Source organism: Triticum urartu, unplaced genomic scaffold, assembly GCF_003073215.2.
Source record: "Triticum urartu cultivar G1812 unplaced genomic scaffold, Tu2.1 TuUngrouped_contig_10141, whole genome shotgun sequence".
Taxonomy (NCBI): domain Eukaryota; kingdom Viridiplantae; phylum Streptophyta; class Magnoliopsida; order Poales; family Poaceae; genus Triticum; species Triticum urartu.
Genome location: NW_024110979.1, coordinates 2,582 through 8,908, shown reverse-complemented (window position 1 = coordinate 8,908; position 6,327 = coordinate 2,582). Strand labels below are relative to the sequence as shown.

General features: G+C 44.2%; 1 long non-coding RNA gene across 2 annotated transcripts; it reads right to left on the bottom strand.

Moving 5' to 3' along the window:
* Positions 1-2,905: 2,905 nt before the first annotated feature.
* Positions 2,906-5,313, bottom strand: LOC125526446. Of its 2 annotated transcripts, XR_007291682.1 has the most exons (4): positions 5,122-5,298; positions 4,791-5,029; positions 4,057-4,219; positions 2,906-3,911 (listed from the first exon to the last, which is right to left on the bottom strand). It is a non-coding gene; the product is annotated as an uncharacterized LOC125526446 (long non-coding RNA). The 2 variants fall into 2 exon arrangements; XR_007291681.1 differs by lacking the exon at positions 2,906-3,911 and having other exon boundaries at positions 3,918-4,219; positions 5,122-5,313.
* Between the last annotated feature and the right edge of the window lie 1,014 nt (positions 5,314-6,327).

Genomic DNA, 6,327 nt, shown 5'->3' with positions numbered 1-6,327 from the left:
AAAAACGATCATCCAGCCCCAGCGTTGGAGCAGGGCGAACCACCGCCGGACCACGGCAATACGGAGAATCAAACCGGACAAACCAATTCTGTCAAAGATGATAGTCCGGATGAAATAACGCTGGACAAGCACCCGGAGCAGCAGAATGCCCGCCAAAGGCTTGTTGCCACCGCGAGGAGTCTGAAAAAGAAGAAGCAAAGGCTCAAGGCTGCGCAGGACACACTCCAAATCAGATGGAGTAAAGTACTCAACACAGCAGGGAAGTACGGCGGCAATCGCCCCACCAAGAGCTACCCAAAGCGGAAGTTGCTACCTGAATTCGACGAGGAGGCCTCAGACCCCCCACAACCAAAAATTAAAACAGCCATCTGGCCGGATAGACGACCTCACGGCCAACTTAAAGCGGCAAGCAGCACCGCACATAAGCCAATACGCGGTCTACATGAGGGCTCGCATCAAAAGGAGGGCGAAACCAGATCCATCTATGGACCACGCAAGCGTGCTCCAGCATACGATGCAACACAACAAATATCCGAACAACGCGGTACACCCAGATATCAGGGTGCTGCACACCGCCTATGTTTCACCGATGAGGTGCTGGACCATGAATTTCCAGAGGGATTCAAACCCTAAACAAAGAGGCATACGATGGAACAACAGACCGTGGGGGTCTCGATTGAGGACTATATCCTCCATATTCACATGGCTCAGGGAGATGATCTCCACGCCATTAAGTATTTACCCCTCAAACTCAAAGGGCCAGCTCGGCACTGGCTTAAGAGCCTCCCCGAAAGCTCCATTGGAAGTTGGGAAGAGCTCGAAGACGCCTTTCGGGCAAATTTTCAAGGGACTTATGTCCGACCTCCGGACGCGGATGATTTGAGTCATATAACTCAACAGCTCGGAGAGTCAGCCCGAAAGCTTTGGAACAGGTTTCTTACTAAAAAGAACCAAATTGTCGACTGTCCGGACGCCGAAGCCTTGGTAGCGTTTAAGCATAGCGTCCATGACGAATGGCTTGCCAGACACCTCGGCTAAGAAAAGCTGAGAACAATGGCAACATTAACAAGCCTCATGACCCGCTTTTGCGCGGGCGAGGATAGCTGGCTAGTCAGATGCAACACCAGCGACCCCAGTACATCGAAGTTAGAGATGGAAATAGGAAATCACGGCGCAACAGCAATAACAAACGCCGGAATAAAGAAGACAACCCGAAGAGCACGGCAGTAAACGCCGGATTCAAAAGCTCTCGGCCAGGTCAGCAAAAGCCGCCCTCTAAAGGCGCCAGAGGCGAACTGTCCAGCCTAAACAAAATTTTGGACCAAATATGTCAGATCCATAGCACCCCTGGTAAACCCGCTAATAATACCCACAGAGAATGTTGGGTCTTCAAGCAGTCCGGCAAGCTCAACGCCGTACACAAGGGGGAGGATACACCAAGCGAAGACGAGGATGAGCCTCTCAAGCAAGACACTGGGAAACAAAAGAAATTTCCACCAGAAGTCAAAACAGTAAACGCGTTACACGTGAACAAGGGAAGAAACAAACTGGCACTGCCAGAAAAATATGCCCAAGGGCCTATCACCGCGGAGTCCTGCCACTGGTCGTCTCAACCGATCACTTTCGACCATCGTGATTACTCAGTAAGTATCCGGCGTGCAGGATGGGCTGCCCTGGTATTAGACCCAACTAGACCACGATGGCGCGCGTTGCTGCGCCCTTTCATTTGTAAGTTTAGATGATATGATTTTCTATAAGTATACTGAGGTAAAAAAGATAGAAGTATTTGTAACTTAGGAATTTCAGGAATTTCAATGATAGATATTGCAATTTAAATGTATCATTTCTGCAGAAAATGTCAAAAATTTGTAGCATACGGACAACAAGATTTAATATACTCATACTGTAACAAAATATAAGATGTTTTTTTTGACAATATGGCAGTGTAAAAAAGTATTATATTAAATTACGGAGGGAGTGTATTATAAGATTTTTCGCCATGCACATCCATTATTTAATCTCAAGATGATATAATGGCTCAGTCTCAAGAAGGTGCTCATAGGGGTAGGGTTTGTGTGTGTTTTCATTGGGATGAGTGTATATGCGTATATATGAGCGCCATCTGTACAGTGTTCTGATAAAAACATATATAAGAAGTCAACTAAAAGCGGTTTGTTATTTGCAAGTCCATCATGCTCTCTTAAACAATAGACTACAGAAATTTAGCAGTTAACAAAATATTCATCCAATCAAAGCTTTTTAGAATCATAGTAATCAACCATAATTTTATTGTGAGGTCACATTTATGAGCTATCTTCCATGCAAATTAAGAAATTAACACAGAGAAGTCCTATTATGAGCCCGAGCTGAGATGGTCTCATTATCCTTCCCGTCCAAGCGCTTCCAGATTTGCATTGCACCAGGTATACGGCAGTGTATTCGAAATAATATATGCATGGCGTGGCCCACCTACTGACCAGCATTAATGTGACGTCTCCGCTACCCGTTTGCCGGCTTGGACGCTTCTTAACGATACAGGCCGTTACCCTACCGTTCTGAACCAACGGACGCCGTCTTCATCGGCCCATTTACTCCCACCTGTTCTTGCTTGTACACATTGGCAAACTCTGGAAGTGTCAAGTGCGGTGTACACAAATAATTCCTCTGCACCCAAATCCAAATTCAGTAACTCCCAGTTCTGCAGCATGAAAAACAGTTTCACTTCACAATTGTTTTCCATGCAGACATCGCAAAAGCAGTCCAAAATGCGGCAGGACAAACAATCTTCAGTAATCCATAGACCGACCTGCGCACCTCATCACCTCTCAGATTGCCCACACACAGAGATCATGAAAACAAACCACATAGCATTCCCTTGGAGAGTACATGCATAGGAGCTCAACGGTGCAACAACAGCAGATCAATACAACACCAAAACAATACATGTGAAATGGATCATCGTCAGTTACGACTCTAAAAACTGTATCTCGAATTACATAATGAACAGTTCAGATCCGCACTCACAACTTTCCCTTCTCTGCAGTCCAAATCACATTCAGCACCTCTGCATGTACATTCTGATGTGTCAATACGAGAATGGATTCCTATACATTTGATCCTTATGATAATGGGCCAGGTGTGCTGGCAGTAGGCTTCCTTTGTCCACCTCTTCACTATATGTTTGACTGGAATCTGATTCACACGGATAAAATCGATGGCTTACATTTCAGGAATAGGACAGTTCATTGATAAAACTGAACAAAGTTTCAAACCATACGGGGACACATTTTCATGGTACTCACCAAGCATCCGCAGATGATATCCTGCATGCAATACGTCCTCTCTACACTCAATCTGCTCTTCCAATACCTTATGCCAAAATCATTCTCCCATGAATATATGTTGTAAAAATTGTACGCCTCTCCGAGGGAGTCGAAACTTGTATCTACTGTGGTACAATCACATTCTCTGTAGGGTTCTATGCAAAACCGCTCATGGCTTTTAGGCAGTCACGCGTGACAGGCACAGTGTCCTGCAAGGCTGTGCTGCACCTATGATTGTTCAGAAACAAAAGGCAGTCACGTGCGACGGGCATGGTGTCTTTACCCTGCAAGCCAACTGTGTTTTTTGGGGAAGCAATAGCTTATATTACTTGACCAACAACAGCAAGTTCATGCTGTATACAATTGTTCAGAGATGCCGGGACCTAGTAGAACCGCGCACACTCCGGCAAGGAGCTAGAAGCATGTTTGGCAGTTAAATGTGCAGCTAAATTTAACTCAAGCCTTACAAAGCTGAACTGGAAAATAAAAAAAAAGAACCACTGAGCTCTTGGATTTCAAGGAGAATAGGTAGAACAGAAGCACGATTCTTCTTGTGGCTTTTCCATATCTCAATCAAACCCTCACAATCTGTTTTCAGGTGAACATTTGTTTAATAATCTCTAATGGGTTTAAACTTTTTACTGTCGACTATACTAAAAAAATCATCATTTGACAGAATAAAAACATGACTCAACCGAATAGCATTTTCATAATGTACATGAACAATACTTACTGGAACATTCGAGACTTTCATGGGGATATAAAGCTACTTTTGGTCATCCATCAAGCGGAGCCGAAAGAGAGCAGAGATGGCTTGAAAAGTTCAAATCCTTGACAAAAGGTGCTCCAAGATTCTTCCTGAACTTGTTGTGGCTATCATTGGGACGCCTCTCCACCTTTAGTAAATAAAAAATATGCATATATATGCAGAGTAAGAAGATGGATTTTGTTCATCGATCTTACCTATAAAGCAATCATCAACATACAAAACAAAGGCAAATATAGCATGATTTTTTCTAATCACAGGGAGCAATCAGCCTACCAACACAGGCACATATCTATGAATTTTCAAAATGCATACACCAAACATACTACAAACACCAGTACATAATTTAGTAATTTCCTTACTGCAGAGATCAACCAGCCTGAAAACATAGGCTCTCGTATAGTAAAAATTATCTAAATACAGGGAGCAAACAGTCTACAACCACCAGTACATAAATCAGAAATCTTTTCACTATAGAGAGTAATTAGCCTGCATCCGTACTTTCAGAGACTACAGGCGCCTGAATTTTGTGAATGCAGAGAACAAATCAGTGTGCAAACACAGGCACATACAGCAGGAAATTTATTAATGCAGACAGCAACCCGCACTTGCTCTAATTGCATGATATATTCAGTCATTTCTACTTCCATTTTCTAAGTCACAGAATATCGGATGGAAGGCAAAGTTTCTACTTCACCAACCTTTTGTTCCACCCCGGTGCTTGGGGATTCATCTTCCCCGTCGACAGCTCCGACTTTGGTGGCGAGCTCTCCCTTCTGTTCGCCGCCGCCTCCTTTGCCAAGAAGATTTGTGCTTCGCCGCTGTCCACCGCCGTTGCGCTGCCTCCCGCTCCGCCTGCAATGCCACTTGCAGATCCGCCATGGCAGAGACATTGACAACCACAGGAACCGGCTCCCCTACCTCCTCAAGCAGACTAAATCTGAATCTTGCAACAAATCCATCTCTAGATCAGCTAACAAGAGGGCTACAAAATGGAGGCAGCATCCCTGGAAAAAGCAAAGATCCACGCACCTGCTAATTAGTTGCACCAGAAACTCCATGGCGGCATGCCGGCGACGCCAGTTGCCTCCGTCCCCGGGTCTTCAGCTTCCAAATGACACACGCCGTAGCCGAGAAGAATCTCGGTCCTGCCCTCAATTCGTTTCTGCTGCCATCACTACACGGAAAGCGAATTTCCTGGTCCATGGATCAGACGGGGACGCGGGCTCTGATCCACACGGCTCACCACGCGAGACCAACGGCCGTCCGCACTATCCTCAGATCCGTCAAACCTGCCCCGCAGTAATGGCCCACCACCCAGCGCTGCCGCATACGTATTTCGCTACAGCGCTCGATTTTCTCGCGAACCGCCTGCGCGCGTATAGAACTCTGGCACAGATCCACGAGCGCTAACTGACGACGTAGATAACGAGCTCATTAACACAAGTGAAAATTGAATAGGCTCTTCGTCTGAATGGAAATCCAAGTCGTTTGCTTTAGAACATAATTTATATCTGATACCATCCATGTATTCTTGGAGTGCAGTAAGAAAAAAAATGCTTCTAAAATCCAATGGCCCAATTGATTTTGTATCATATACAGTGGTAGGATCAAGTGACCACCAAACTGCCAACCACTACAGGATATCCAATTATCCATACCGAATATCAAAAGTTGATCCAGCAAGTGAAAGGAATTGGAAGTTTAATAATGGTACTCTATCTATTTTTTTTCAGAAACACATATCATCTGAGACAAGAAATTGTTGAAGAATGATAACTGCTAACGAACTGCCGTACATTTTTTTGAAAAAAAGAACTGTTGTAGAGAAACCAACAGATGCACTCACTCAAATATGGAGCAGCTCATCTTCACGGTAAAATTTTAAGCTCTTTATAGTTTATTAACATTCAAATTATGCAATACCTGCAGGAAAGGGCAACTGATTACCTCGAACATGAATGGGGAAATGATGTCGTAAATTATTTCCCATATATATAAATAGCATTAACTCGTTCTTTACTCTGCGGTTTTTCTTTTCCCTTGCTCTGCTAGCTGGGCTTATACTTCAGTTCTGATGAAGAATTTCAGTTTTGAGAATCAATGCATATATACATCAAATAGCATTAAGAGAAAACATCATACCTTCACCCTTACCATTCCTACCAAGTGAGACATCCGCCAAAATTGTCAGACCTGAAAATTATAGAATTAAAATGACCTTTTTTAGGGGTGAAC